The 13,556-nt window shown below is 40.4% G+C and overlaps 1 protein-coding gene and 21 non-coding genes across 22 annotated transcripts in view; 21 read left to right on the top strand and 1 right to left on the bottom strand.

The window, feature by feature from the left end:
* The window catches only part of LOC133535455 (mucin-5AC-like), a 96,029-nt gene that overhangs the window by 70,855 nt on the left and 11,618 nt on the right, over positions 1-13,556 (bottom strand). The gene's annotated exons all lie outside the window — the stretch shown is intronic.
* On the top strand, positions 131-205 carry trnat-agu (transfer RNA threonine (anticodon AGU)). Its single transcript has one exon. It is a non-coding gene; the product is annotated as a tRNA-Thr (tRNA).
* Positions 547-620, top strand: trnat-agu (transfer RNA threonine (anticodon AGU)). Its single transcript has one exon. It is a non-coding gene; the product is annotated as a tRNA-Thr (tRNA).
* trnat-agu (transfer RNA threonine (anticodon AGU)) lies at positions 937-1,010 on the top strand. The gene has a single exon. It is a non-coding gene; the product is annotated as a tRNA-Thr (tRNA).
* Positions 1,331-1,404, top strand: trnat-agu (transfer RNA threonine (anticodon AGU)). The gene has a single exon. It is a non-coding gene; the product is annotated as a tRNA-Thr (tRNA).
* Positions 1,740-1,813, top strand: trnat-agu (transfer RNA threonine (anticodon AGU)). Its single transcript has one exon. It is a non-coding gene; the product is annotated as a tRNA-Thr (tRNA).
* trnat-agu (transfer RNA threonine (anticodon AGU)) lies at positions 2,989-3,062 on the top strand. The gene has a single exon. It is a non-coding gene; the product is annotated as a tRNA-Thr (tRNA).
* Positions 4,848-4,921, top strand: trnat-agu (transfer RNA threonine (anticodon AGU)). Its single transcript has one exon. It is a non-coding gene; the product is annotated as a tRNA-Thr (tRNA).
* On the top strand, positions 5,312-5,385 carry trnat-agu (transfer RNA threonine (anticodon AGU)). The gene has a single exon. It is a non-coding gene; the product is annotated as a tRNA-Thr (tRNA).
* On the top strand, positions 5,776-5,849 carry trnat-agu (transfer RNA threonine (anticodon AGU)). Its single transcript has one exon. It is a non-coding gene; the product is annotated as a tRNA-Thr (tRNA).
* On the top strand, positions 6,132-6,205 carry trnat-agu (transfer RNA threonine (anticodon AGU)). Its single transcript has one exon. It is a non-coding gene; the product is annotated as a tRNA-Thr (tRNA).
* On the top strand, positions 7,063-7,136 carry trnat-agu (transfer RNA threonine (anticodon AGU)). Its single transcript has one exon. It is a non-coding gene; the product is annotated as a tRNA-Thr (tRNA).
* Positions 7,639-7,712, top strand: trnat-agu (transfer RNA threonine (anticodon AGU)). The gene has a single exon. It is a non-coding gene; the product is annotated as a tRNA-Thr (tRNA).
* Positions 8,022-8,095, top strand: trnat-agu (transfer RNA threonine (anticodon AGU)). Its single transcript has one exon. It is a non-coding gene; the product is annotated as a tRNA-Thr (tRNA).
* On the top strand, positions 9,074-9,147 carry trnat-agu (transfer RNA threonine (anticodon AGU)). The gene has a single exon. It is a non-coding gene; the product is annotated as a tRNA-Thr (tRNA).
* trnat-agu (transfer RNA threonine (anticodon AGU)) lies at positions 10,099-10,172 on the top strand. Its single transcript has one exon. It is a non-coding gene; the product is annotated as a tRNA-Thr (tRNA).
* Positions 10,372-10,445, top strand: trnat-cgu (transfer RNA threonine (anticodon CGU)). Its single transcript has one exon. It is a non-coding gene; the product is annotated as a tRNA-Thr (tRNA).
* Positions 10,755-10,828, top strand: trnat-agu (transfer RNA threonine (anticodon AGU)). Its single transcript has one exon. It is a non-coding gene; the product is annotated as a tRNA-Thr (tRNA).
* Positions 11,147-11,220, top strand: trnat-agu (transfer RNA threonine (anticodon AGU)). The gene has a single exon. It is a non-coding gene; the product is annotated as a tRNA-Thr (tRNA).
* trnat-agu (transfer RNA threonine (anticodon AGU)) lies at positions 11,807-11,880 on the top strand. Its single transcript has one exon. It is a non-coding gene; the product is annotated as a tRNA-Thr (tRNA).
* Positions 12,863-12,936, top strand: trnat-agu (transfer RNA threonine (anticodon AGU)). Its single transcript has one exon. It is a non-coding gene; the product is annotated as a tRNA-Thr (tRNA).
* Positions 13,463-13,536, top strand: trnat-agu (transfer RNA threonine (anticodon AGU)). The gene has a single exon. It is a non-coding gene; the product is annotated as a tRNA-Thr (tRNA).

Genomic DNA, 13,556 nt, shown 5'->3' with positions numbered 1-13,556 from the left:
AAAACATATTAAATGTGCCTTTTCATGTGGCTTTGGAATATCTGTGAGTCTGCATAAATGCAACTTATTCAGTGGTTATAATGCAAATTTTCACTTACAGATTTAATTGTCTTTTTACAACATCTAACATGGTGCTGTGGCTTAGATGGTTAAAGCGCCTGTCTAGTAAACAGGAGATTCCTGGGTTCAAATCCCAGCAGTACCTATTAGGGCAATAAAAACTGTACGCAAAGACAACTCCCACTGTTTAGTAATCGAACTAATGACATGTGGAGATGGTTCCTTTCAAATACCTGGGAATCTGCTGAAATTACTCTACTGGTGCTACAGATTTGATTGTCAATCAAATCTGCACTTTTTTACAGATTTGATTGTCAATCAAGATCTGCAAATCTTTACATTTGTTATTGTCAATCTCAGGTGGTGTTGAGACTTAGTTGGTTAAAGTGCCTGTTAAGTATACATCAGATTCTAGGTTCAAATCCCAGAGGTGCCTTTTGAGGTGAAAGTTTTAGAATTAATCTATTCAGGAGAAGGCTTGAGAGTGGTTCTGTGGCTTAGTTGATTAAAGCACCTGACTAGTAATCAGGAGATCCTGGGTTCAAATCCCAGCAGTACCTTTTAGATCAGCAAAGACAAATTCCACTCTCTACTAATGAAATTTGGACATGATTGCTATCGAATATCTGTGAATCTGCTTAAATACCACTTCTAATGCTACATTGTAACCATTTACAGATTTGATTGTCAATGAAATCTGCACATTTTTACAGTTTTGATTGTCAATCTCAGGTGATGCTGAGGCTTAGTTGGTCAAAGTGCCTGTCTAGGATACAGGAGATTCTGGGATCAAGTCCCAGTGGTTCCTTTTGAGGAGAATGTAGCTCAGTGCGTGGAAGTTTTAGAATTAATCTATTCAACAAAAATATCGCAAGTGGTGCTGTGGCTTAGTTGGTTTAAGCGCCTGTCTAGTAAACAGGAGATCATGGGTTCAAATCCCAGCAGTATCATAAATATTGATCTTTGAGCATACTCCTGAGCATTGACACAGGAGTACAGTTTCAATAGTTGCACAAGTGGTGCTGAGGCTTAGCTGGTTAAAGCGCCTATCAAGTAAACAGGCAATCCTGGGTCCGAAACCCAGCTTTGCCTATTGGGCAGCACTAATTGGTATGCAAAGACAAGTTCCACTCTCTACCGATCAAACATATAAAAACATAGTAAATGTGGCTTTGGAATATCTCTGAGTCTGCATGAATGCAACTTATTCGGGTGTTCCAATGCAAATTTCCCTTTACAGATTTAATTGTTTATCTATATTATAAAACATGGTGCTGTGGCTTAGTTGGTTAAAGCGCCTGTCTAGTAAACAGGAGATCCTGGGTTCAAATCCCAGCAGTACCTCTTAGGGCACCACAAACTCTGTATGCAGAGACAAATCCCACTGTCTACTAATCGAACTTGGATATTTTTCCCTTTCCATATTGCTTTCTAATAGCTGTGAATCTGCTTAAATACCACTTCTGGTGCTACATTGCAAACTTTTACAGATTTGATTGTCAATCAGATCTGCAAATATTTACAGTTTTGGTTGTCAATCTCAGGTGATGCTGGGGTTAGTTGGTTAAAGTGCCTGTCGAGTATACAGGAGATTGTTGGTTCAAATCCCAGTGGTTCCTTTTGAAGTCAAATCAGCTCAGTGCGTGAAAGTCTAGAAATTCAACCATAATCCAGCAAGTGGTGCTGTGGTTTAGCTGGTTAAAGTACCTGTTTAGTAAACAGGAGATCCTGGGTTCAAATCCCAGCAGTACCTATTGGGCTTCCCTCATTATCTTATTTTACTGTTATATTGTTATTCCCATTGTTTTTATTCTTTTTGTAATATTTCTCTATTTTGTTTCCTTTTAAACCCCCATTATTTTACTTTTTACTTTTTTCTTTAAATTGATCTCAACTCTGTACACTGCTGCTGGAATTTTAATTTTCCTGAAGGAACTCTCCTGAAGGAATCAATAAAGTACTATCTATCTATCTATCTATCTATTAGTATGCAAGGAGAAGTTCCTCACAAATCCCACTGTCTACCAATCGACTAATGACATTTGGAGAATTTTCCCATTCCATGTTGCTTTCGAATAGCTGTTAATTTGCTTAAATAACACTTCTGTTGCGACATTGCACATTTTTACAGATTTGATAGTCAATCTCAGGTGGTGCTGTGGCTTAGTTGATTAAAGTGCCTGTCAAGAAAACAGGAGATCCTGGGTTCTACTCCCAGCAGTACATTTCAGGGCAGCATAAACTCTATGCAAGGACAAACTCCACTGTCTACTAATCAAATAATGACATTTGGAGATGGTTGCTTACTTTTGAATAGCTGTGTATCTGCTTAAATACCACTTCTGGTGCTACATTGCCAAGTGCTGAGACTTAGTTGGTTAAAGTGCCTGTTAAGTATACATCAGATTCTAGGTTCAAATCCCGGAGGTTCCGTTTGAGGTGAAAGTAGATCAATGCGTGGAAGTTTTAGAATTAATCTAGTCAACAGAAGCTTTATAAGCAGTGCTGTGGCTTAGTTGTTTAGAGCGCTTGTTTAGTAAACAGGAGATCCTGCGTTCAAATCCCAGCAGTGCCTTGTAAGGTAGCACAAACTGTGTACACAAAGACATATTCCACTGTCTGCCAGTTGAACTAGCAGTATTTGGATATTTTTCCCTTTCCATGTTGCTTTCAAATAGCTGTGACTCTGCTTAAATACCACTTCTGGTGCTACATTGATTGTTTTTACAGATTGGATTGTCAATCAGATCTGCAAAGTTTTACATTTTGAAATATCAATCTCCCGTGGTGCTGAAGCTTTGTTGGTAAAAGTGATTGTCTAGTATACAGGAGATTCTGGGTTAGAGTCCCAGTGGTTCCTTCTGAGGCGAAAGTAGCTCAGTGTGTGAAAGTTTTAGGATTGATCTATTCAACAGAAAAGTTGCAAGCGGTGCTGTGGCTTAGTTGGTTAAAGCACCTGTCTAGTAAACAGGAGATCCTGGGTTCAATTCCCAGCAGTGCCTTAGGTATTCTAGTTCAACTGTAGGCTCAGGCCAACCACACCAAACTTTGGTACAGGAGTACAGTTTCAGTAGTTACACCAGTGGTGCTGAGACTTACCTGGTTAAAGCACCTACTGTGTAAACACGAGATTCTGGGTATGAAACCCAACATTTCCTTTTGGGCAGCACTAATTGGTATGCAAGGACAAGTTCCACTCTCTACCGATCAAACATATAAAAACATATTAAATGTGCCTTTTCATGTGGCTTTGGAATATCTGTGAGTCTGCATAAATGCGGACATTCCATGTTTCCTGATCAAAACAATGCAGCAGATGAGAAGTGAGGCAGAAACAGGCGGTGCCTCCATGGCTACACACAGTGTGTATTTGGAGATGTTTGCCTTTCCGTGTTGCTTTCAAATAGCTGTGAATCTGCTTAAATACCACTTTTGGTGTTACATTGCATTTTCTTACAGATTTGATTGTCAATCTCAGTTGGTGCTGTGGATTAGTTGATTAAAGTGCCTGTCTATTATACAGGAGATTCTGGGTTCAAATTCCAGTGGTTCTTTTTTAGGTGAAAGTAGCTCAGGGCTTATACATTTTAGAATTAAGCTAGTCAACAAAAGCATTGCAAGTGGTGCTATAAATGCAACTTATTCGGGTGTTCCATAGCAAATTTCCCCTTACAGATTTAATTGTCTATCTACAATATAAAACATGGTACTGTGCAGTGATGTGCTGTCAGGGGAGGCAAGTGAGGCAGTGCCTCACCTGCCACCAGGTGGCTTAATAATTAGATGTTCCAAAACAAAGTAATAAAATAAAATACATTTTTAATATTTCTCTTTTGGTTCATGCTTTCTTTGTGATTTTGGTGTGGTTCCCGTATATTTTGATTATTGTCTGGTCAAAATCGCGGAAATTCCATGTTTCCTGATCAAAACAATGCAGCAGATTAGAAGTGAGCCAGACACAGGCGGTGCCTCCACGGCTACACACAGTGTGTATTGGGCGTGTGCGTGCCAGGGGGCGCATGCTTTTTGCCACGTTGAAAAGGTAGGTCTTGAGGCAGCAAGTACCTCTGCCTCAAGGTAGGGGGCGATATATTGTCAACTTGCAGTTCAATGCATCAGCAGTACTCTGATTCGCCACACTGGGAGAAGTGGGAGTGCTCAAACTAGCAGACACAGGTCTCTCCAGCTGAAGCCAGCATTTTTTTTCTTGTCTTTTTTTTTAACTGTATTTAAACAAACATGGCATTTTTATTACAGTAAGCCAGCGTTTGTGGGTGTTTTTTGTCAGATAAAAAATATTTTTTAATTAATTTCTTGTAATGAAATTGAATTAAATGAATGTTTCTGCCAATATGGAGGATTATATACTGTATCCAAGATTAAATACTTCTCCAAACTGAACTTTAAGACGAAATGAATGCGATCATACAAAGTATGTTTTGCTGCTTCAGATACAAATACAGAAAGGTAATATACACTCACAATACTTGGTTTATTTTGTTAAAAGCAAATGGAACCAAAAAGTATTTCATAACAACTTTATCAAATAGTTTTTGGACCCATTTATCATATCATTATGATAACGCTTTTATAAAAGCAAATAACTCCCTTTATTTCCCTGTAACTCAAATGTGCAACCGAAATCAACAATTTCCCCCTTGTAGGGCAGAACAAACTCTGTATGCAAAGACAAATTCCACTGTCTACCAATCGAAGTCCCAGTGGTTCTTTTTGAGGTGAAAGTAGCTTAGTGCTTGTATGTTTTAGTCAACAAAAGTATTGCAAGTGGTGCTGTGGCTTAGCTGGTTAAAGCGCCTGTCTAGTAAACAGGAGATCCTGGGTTCAAATCCCAGTACTGCCTTTTAGGGCAGCTAAGACAAACGGATTTGATTGGCAATCCTATCTACACATTCTTGAAGATTTGATTGACTATCTCAGGTGGTGCTGTGGATTAATTGGTTAATGCGCCTGTCTAGTAAACAGGAGATCATGGGTTTAAATCCCAGCAGTGCCTTTTAGGGCACTTCTGGTGCGACTTTGCAAAGTTTTACAGCTTTTATTGTACATTAGATCTGCAAAATTCTGACAGGATTTATTGTCAATCTCAGGTGGTGTGTGGGTTAGTTGCATTAAGTGCTTGTCTAGTTTACAGGAGATTCCGGGTTCGAATCCCAGTGGTTGCTTTTGACGGGAAAGTAGCGCAGTGCATGGAAGTTTTAGAATTAATCTTTTCAACAGGAGACTTCCATGTGGTGCTGTGGCTTAGTTGGTTAAAGCGCCTGTCTAGTAAACAGGAGATCCTGGGTTCAAATCCCAGTACTGCCTTTTAGGGCAGCTAAGACAAACGGATTTGATTGGCAATCCTATCTACACATTCTTGAAGATTTGATTGACTATCTCAGGTGGTGCTGTGGATTAATTGGTTAATGCGCCTGTCTAGTAAACAGGAGATCATGGGTTTAAATCCCAGCAGTGCCTTTTAGGGCACTTCTGGTGCGACTTTGCAAAGTTTTACAGCTTTTATTGTACATTAGATCTGCAAAATTCTGACAGGATTTATTGTCAATCTCAGGTGGTGTGTGGGTTAGTTGCATTAAGTGCTTGTCTAGTTTACAGGAGATTCCGGGTTCGAATCCCAGTGGTTGCTTTTGACGGGAAAGTAGCGCAGTGCATGGAAGTTTTAGAATTAATCTTTTCAACAGGAGACTTCCATGTGGTGCTGTGGCTTAGTTGGTTAAAGCGCCTGTCTAGTAAACAGGAGATCCTGGGTTCAAATCCCAGCAGTGCCTTGTGGGTTATCACAAACTGTGTAGGCAAAGTAAAATCCCACTGACTATCAATCGAAATAATGAAATTAGGAGATTTCTCCCTTTTCTTGTTGCTTTCGAACAGCTGTGAATCTGCTTAAATACCACTTCTGGTGCTACATTGCACATTTTTACAAGTGGTTAATTTGCCTGTCTAGTATACATGAGATTCTGGGTTCAAATCCCAGCTGTTCTTTTTGAGGTGAAAGTAGCTCAGTGCTTGTACATTTTAGAACTAAGCTAGTCAACTAACACTTTGCAAGTGGTACTGTGGCTTAGTTGGTTAAAGCACCTGTCTAGTAAACAGGAGATCCTGGGTTCAAATCCCAGCAGTACCTTTTAGGGCAGCTAAGACAAATTCCACTCTCGACTAATGAAATTTTGAGATGGTTACTTTCGAACAGCTGTGAATCTGCTTAAAAAACACTTCTGCTACATTGCACAAGTTTACGGATTTGATTGGCAATCCTATCTGCACATTCTTACAGAATTGATTGATAATTTCAGGTGGCGCTGTGGATTAATTGGTTAAAGCGCCTGTCTAGTAAACAGGAGATCCTGGGTTCAAGTCTGAGCAGTGCCTTTGAGGGCAGCACAAACTGTATGCAAAGACAAATTCCACTGTCTACCAAATGAACTAAAGGAATTTGGAGATGTTTTCCTTTCTGTGTTGCTTTCAAATATCTGTGACTCTGCTTAAATACCACTTCTGGTGCTACATTGCAACAATTTACAGATTTGATTGTCAATCAAATCTGCACATTTTTACAGTTTTGATTGTCAATCTCAGGTGGTGCTGTGGATTAGTTGTTTAAAGTGCCTGTCTAGTATACATGAGATTATAGGTTCAAATCCCAGTGGTTCCTTTTGAGCTGAAAGTACCTAAGTGCGTGGAAGTTTTAGAACTAATCTAAATAAATGATAAATGGGTTGTACTTGTATAGCGCTTTTCTACCTTCAAGGTACTCAAAGCGCTTTGACACTACTTCCACATTTACCCATTCACACACACATTCACACACTGATGGAGGGAGCTGCCATGCAAGGCGCTAACCATCACCCATCAGGAGCAAGGGTGAAGTGTCTTGCTCAGGACACAACGGACGTGACGAGGTTGGTTCTAGGTGGGTATTGAACCAGGGACCCTCGGATTGCACACGGCCACTCTACCACTGCGCCACGCCGATATGTGAGTGGTGCTGTGGCTTAGCTGGTTAAAGCGCCTGTCTAGTAAACAGGAGATCCTGGGTTCAAATCCCAGCAGTGCCTTTTGGCATGTTCTTGTCCAACTGCAGGCTCAGGCCAACCATTCCGAATATTGACACAGGAGTACAGTCTCAGTAGTTGCACAAGTGGTGCTGAGGCTTACTTGGTTGAAAAACCTGCCTGGTAAACATGCAATCCTGGGTCCGAAACCCAGCTTTTGCTTCTGGGCAGCACTAATTGGTATGCAAGGACCAGTTCCACTCTCTACCTATCAAACTTATAAAAATATATTAAATCTGCCTTTCGATGAGGTTTTGGAATATCTGTTATTCGGGTGTTCCAACTCAAATGTCCCCTTATAGATTTCATTGTCTATCTTTCATTGTTGTCATTGTCTATCCCACTGTCTACAAATTAAATTTGGAGATTTTTCCCTTTCCACGTTGCTTTGGAATAGCTGTGAATCTCCTTAAATACCACTTCTGGTGCTACATTGCACATTTTTCCAGATTTGATTGTCAATCAAATCTGGAATTTTTTACAGATTTGATTGGCAGTCTCAGGTGGTGCTGTGGCTTTGTTGGTTAAAGCCCCTGTCTAGTAAACAGGAGATCCTGGGTTCAATTCCCAGCAGTGCCTTAGGTATTCTTGTCCAACTGCAGGCTCAGGCCAACCACACAAAACCTTGGTACAGGAGTACAGTTTCAGTAGTTACACCAGTGGTGCTGAGGCTAAATTGGTTAAAGCACCTACCATGTAAACACGTAATCCTGGTTATGAAACCCACCATTGCCTTTTGGGCAGCACTAATTGGTATGCAAGGACCAGTTCCACTCTCTACCGATCAACTTTATAAAAACATATTAAATGTGCCTTTTCATGTGGTTTTGGAATATCCAATGAAAATTTCCCCTTACAGATTTAATTGTCTATCTACATATAAGACATGGTGCTGTGGTTTAGTTGGTTAAAGCGCCTGTCTAGTAAACAGGAGATCCTGGGTTCAAATCCCAGCAGTGCCTTTTAGAGCAGCACAAACTCTGTATGCAAAGACAAATCCCACTGTCTACTAATCAAACTAATGACATTTGGAGATGTTTGCCTTTCCATGTTGCTTTCAAATAGCTGTGAATCTGCTTAAATAACACTTCTGGTGCTACGTTGCATTTTCTTACAGATTTGATTGTCAATCTCAGTTGGTGCTATGGATTAGTTGGTTAAAGTGCCTGTCTATTATACAGAAGATTCTTGGTTCAAGTCCCAGTGGTTCTTTTTGAGGTGAAAGTAGCTCAGTGCTTGAACGTTTTAGATTTAATCTAGTCAACAAAAGGATTACAAGTGGTGCTGTGGATTAGTTGGTTAAAGCGCCTGTCTAGTAAACAGGAGATGCTGGGTTCAAATCCCAACAGTGTCTTTTAAGGCAGCAAAGACAAAGTCCACTCTCTACTAATGAAATTTCAAGATGGTTGCTTTCGAATAGCTGTGAATCTGGTTAAAAAACACTTCTGCTACATTGCACAAGTTTACGGATTTGATTGGCAATCCTATCTGCACATTCTTACAGAATTGATTGATAATCTCAGCTGGTGCTGTGGATTAATTGGGTTAAGTGCCTGTCAAGTAAACGGGAGATCCTGGGTTCAAGTCCGAGCAGTGCCTTTGAGGGCAGCACAAACTGTATGCAAAGACAAATTCCACTGTCTACCAAATGAACTAATGAAATTTGGAAATATTTGCCTTTCCGTGTTGCTTTCAAATATCTGTGACTCTGCTTAAATACCACTTCTGGTGCTACATTGCAACCATTTACAGATTTGATTGTCAATCAAATCTGCACATTTTTACAGTTTTGATTGTCAATCTCAGGTGGTGCTGAGGATTAGTTGTTTAAAGTGCCTGTCTAGTATACATGAGATAATAGGTTCAAATCCCAGTGGTTCCTTTTGAGCTGAAAGTAGCTTAGTGCGTGGAAGTTATAGAACTAATCTAAAACTGCAAGAGGTACTGTGGCTTAGCTGGTTAAAGCGCTTGTCTAGTAAACAGGAGCTCCTGGGTTCAAATCCCAGCAGTGCCTAAGATATTCTTGTCGAACTGCAGGCTCAGGCCAACCACACCAAATATTGACACGGGAGGACAGTTTCAGTAGTTGCACAAGTGGTGCTGAGGCTTACTTGGTTGAAAAACCTGCCTGGTAATCATGCAATCCTGGGTCTAAAACCCAGCATTTCCTTCTGGGCAGCACTAATTGGTATGCAAGGACAAGTTCCCCTCTCTACCTATCAAACTTATAAAAAGATATTAAATGTGCCTTTCGGTGAGGTTTTGGAATATCTGTTATTCGGGTGTTCCAATACAAATGTTAATTCAGTGTCTATCTTTCATTGTTGTCATTGTCTATCCCACTGTATACCAATTCAATTTGGAGATTTTTCCCTTTCCATGTTGCTTTCAAATAGCTGTGAATCTGCTGTGGATTAGTTGGTTAAATTACTGGACTTGTAAACAGGAGATTCTGGGTTCAAATCCCAGCAGTGCCTTTAAGGGCAGCACAAACTTTGCAAACACAAATCCTACTGTCTACTAATCGAAGTCATGGAATTTGGAGATTTTTCCCTTTCCATGTTGCTTTCAAATAGCTGTGAATCTGCTTAAATACCACTTCTGGTACTACAGTGCACATTTTTACAGCTTTGATTGTCAATCAAATCTGGAATTTTTTACGGATTTGATTGTCAGTCTCAGGTGGTGCTGTGGATTAGTTGGTTAAATTACTGGACTTGTAAACAGGAGATCGTGGGTTCAAATCCCAGCAGTGCCATTTAGGGCAGCACAAACTTTGCAAAGACAAATCCTACTGTCTACTAATCGAAGTCATGGAATTTGGATATTTTTCCCTTTCCATGTTGCTTTCAAATAGCTGTGAATCTGCTTAAATACCACTTCTGGTACTACAGTGCACATTTTTACAGATTTGATTGTCAATCAAATCTGGAATTTTTTACACATTTGAGTGTCAGTCTAAGGTGGTGCTGTGGCTTAGTTGGTTAAAGCGCCTGTCTAGTAAACAGGAGATCCTGGGTTCAAGTCCCAGCAGTACCTTTCAGGACTGCATAAACTCTATGCAAAGACAAATTCCACTGTCTACTAATCAAATAATGACATTTGGAGGAGGTTGCTTATTTTTGAATAGCTGTGAATCTGCTTTAATACCACTTCTGGTGCAACGTTGCAAAGCTTTCCAGAAGTGATTGTCAATCAGATCTGCAAATGTTTAAAGTTTTGATTGTCAACTTCAGGTGGTGCTGTGGATTAGTTGGTTAAAGCACCTGTCTCGTAAACAGGAGATCCTGGGTCCAAATCCCAGCAGTGCCTTAGGTATTGTTGTCCAACTGCAGGCTCAGGCCAACCACACAAAACCTTGGTACAGGAGTACAGTTTCAGTAGTTTCACCAGTGGTGCTGAGGCTTAGTTGGTTAAAGTACCTGCCATGTAAACACGCAATCCTGGTTATGAAACCCACCATTGCCTTTTGGGCAGCACTAATTGGTATGCAAGGACAAGTTCCACTCTCTACCGATCAACTTTATAAAAACATATTAAATGTGCCTTTTCATGTGGTTTTGGAATATCCAATGAAAATTTCCCCTTACAGATTTAATTGTCTATCTACATATAAAACATGGTGCTGTGGCTTAGTTGGTTAAAGCGCCTGTCTAGTAAACAGGAGATCCTGGGTTCAAATCCCAGCAGTGCCTTTTAGAGCAGCACAAACTCTGTATGCAAAGACAAATCCCACTGTCTACTAATCAAACTAATGACATTTGGAGATGTTTGCCTTTCCATGTTGCTTTCAAATAGCTGTGAATCTGCTTAAATACCACTTCTGGTGCTACGTTGCATTTTCTTACAGATTTGATTGTCAATCTCAGTTGGTGCTGTGGATTAGTTGGTTAAAGTGCCTGTCTATTATACAGAAGATTCTGGGTTCAAGTCCCAGTGGTTCTTTTTGAGGTGAAAGTAGCTCAGTGCTTGTACGTTTTAGATTTAATCTAGTCAACAAAAGGATTACAAGTGGTGCTGTGGCTTAGTTGGTTAAAGCGCCTGTCTAGTAAACAGGAGATACTGGGTTCAAATCCCAGCAGTGCCTTTTAGGGCAGCTAAGAAAAATTCCACTCTCGACTAATGAAATTTTGAGATGGTTACTTTCGAACAGCTGTGAATCTGCTTAAAAAACACTTCTGCTACATTGCACAAGTTTACGGATTTGATTGGCAATCCTATCTGCACATTCTTACAGAATTGATTGATAATTTCAGGTGGCGCTGTGGATTAATTGGTTAAAGCGCCTGTCAAGTAAACAGGAGATCCTGGGTTCAAGTCCAAGCAGTGCCTTTGAGGGCAGCACAAACTGTATGCAAAGACAAATTCCACTGTCTACCAAATGAACTAATGAAATTTGGAAATATTTGCCTTTCTGTGTTGCTTTCAAATAGCTGTGACTCTGCTTAAATACCACTTCTGGTGCTACATTGCAACCATTTACAGATTTGATTGTCAATCAAATCTGCACATTTTTACAGTTTTGATTGTCAATCTCAGGTGGTGCTGTGGATTAGTTGTTTAAAGTGCCTGTCTAGTATACATGAGATAATAGGTTCAAATCCCAGTGGTTCCTTTTGAGCTGAAAGTAGCTGAGTTCGTGGAAGTTTTAGAACTAATCTATATATGCGAGTGGTGCTGTGGTTTAGCTGGTTAAAGCGCTTGTCTAGTAAACAGGAGCTCCTGGGTTCAAATCCCGGCAGTGCCTAAGATATTCTTGTCGAACTGCGGGCTCAGGCCAACCACACCAAACATTGACACGGGAGGACAGTTTCAGTACTTGCACAAGTGGTGCTGAGGCTTACTTGGTTGAAAAACCTGCCTGGTAAACATGCAATCCTGGGTCCAAAACCCAGCATTTCCTTTTGGACAGCATAGTAGAGTTTTAACTTTTACTTACAGATGTAGTGACCAACTGTAGTTACTGACAGTGGTTTTCTGAAGTGTTCCTGAGCCAATGTGGTGATATCCTTTAAACACTGATGCAGTACCACCTGAGGGCTCAAAAGTCACGGGTATTCAATGTTACGTGCGGTGATTTTTCCAGATTATCTGAACCTTCTGATGGTATTACAGACCGTGGGTGGTGAAGTCCCTAAATTCCTTGCAATAGGTTGTTGAAAAATGTTGTTCTTAAACTGATTGCAATTTGCTGACACATTTGTTTACAAAGTGGTGACCCTCACCCCATCGTTGTTTGTGAATGACCAAGCATTTCATGGAAGCTGCTTTTATACCCAATCATGGCACCCAACTGTTCACAATCAAATCTGGAATTTTTTACAGATTTGATTGGCAGTCTCAGGTGGTGCTGTGGCTTTGTTGGTTAAAGCACCTGTCTCGTAAACAGGAGATCCTGAGATCAAATCCCAGCAGTGCCTTAGGTATTCTTGTCCAACTGCAGGCTCAGGCCAACCACACAAAACCTTGGTACAGGAGTACAGTCTCAGTAGTTTCACCAGTGGTGCTGAGGCTAAATTGGTTAAAGTACCTACCATGTAAACACGCAATCCTGGATATGAAACCCAGCATTGCCTTTTGGGCAGCACTAATTGGTATGCAAGGACAAGTTCCACTCTCTACCGATCAACTTTATAAAAACATATTAAATGTGCCTTTTCATGTGGTTTTGGAATATCCAATGAAAATTTGCCCTTACAGATTTAATTGTCTATCTACATATAAAACATGGTGCTGTGGCTTAGTTGGTTAAAGCGCCTGTCTAGTAAACAGGAGATCCTGGGTTCAAATCCCAGCAGTGCCTTTTAGAGCAGCACAAACTGTATGCAAAGACAAATCCCACTGTCTACTAATCAAACTAATGACATTTGGAGATGTTTGCCTTTCCATGTTGCTTTCAAATAGCTGTGAATCTGCTTAAATAACACTTCTGGTGCTACATTGAGTTTCTTACAGATTTGATTGTCAATCTCAGTTGGTGCTGTGGATTAGTTGGTTAAAGTGCCTGTCTATTATACAGAAGATTCTTGGTTCAAGTCCCAGTGGTTCTTTTTGAGGTGAAAGTAGCTCAGTGCTTGAACGTTTTAGATTTAATCTAGTCAACAAAAGGATTACAAGTGGTGCTGTGGCTTAGTTGGTTAAAGCGCCTGTCTAGTAAACAGGAGATACTGGGTTCAAATCCCACTCTCTACTAATGAAATTTCAAGATGGTTGCTTTCGAATAGCTGTGAATCTGCTTAAAAAATACTTCTGCTACATTGCACAAGTTTACGGATTTGATTGGCAATCCTATCTGCACATTCTTACAGATTTGACAGGCAATCTCAGGTGGCGCTGTGGATTAGTTGGTTAAAGCGCCTGTATAGTAAACAGGAGATCCTGGGTTTGAATCCCAGCAGTGCCTTTTAGGGCAGCACAAACTGT

The sequence above is a fragment of the Nerophis ophidion genome, linkage group LG02 (genome assembly GCF_033978795.1).
Source record: "Nerophis ophidion isolate RoL-2023_Sa linkage group LG02, RoL_Noph_v1.0, whole genome shotgun sequence".
In the NCBI taxonomy this organism is placed as follows: Eukaryota; Metazoa; Chordata; class Actinopteri; order Syngnathiformes; family Syngnathidae; genus Nerophis; species Nerophis ophidion.
Note: the sequence above shows the minus strand (reverse complement) of the source record. Positions and strands in the feature narration are given on the sequence as shown.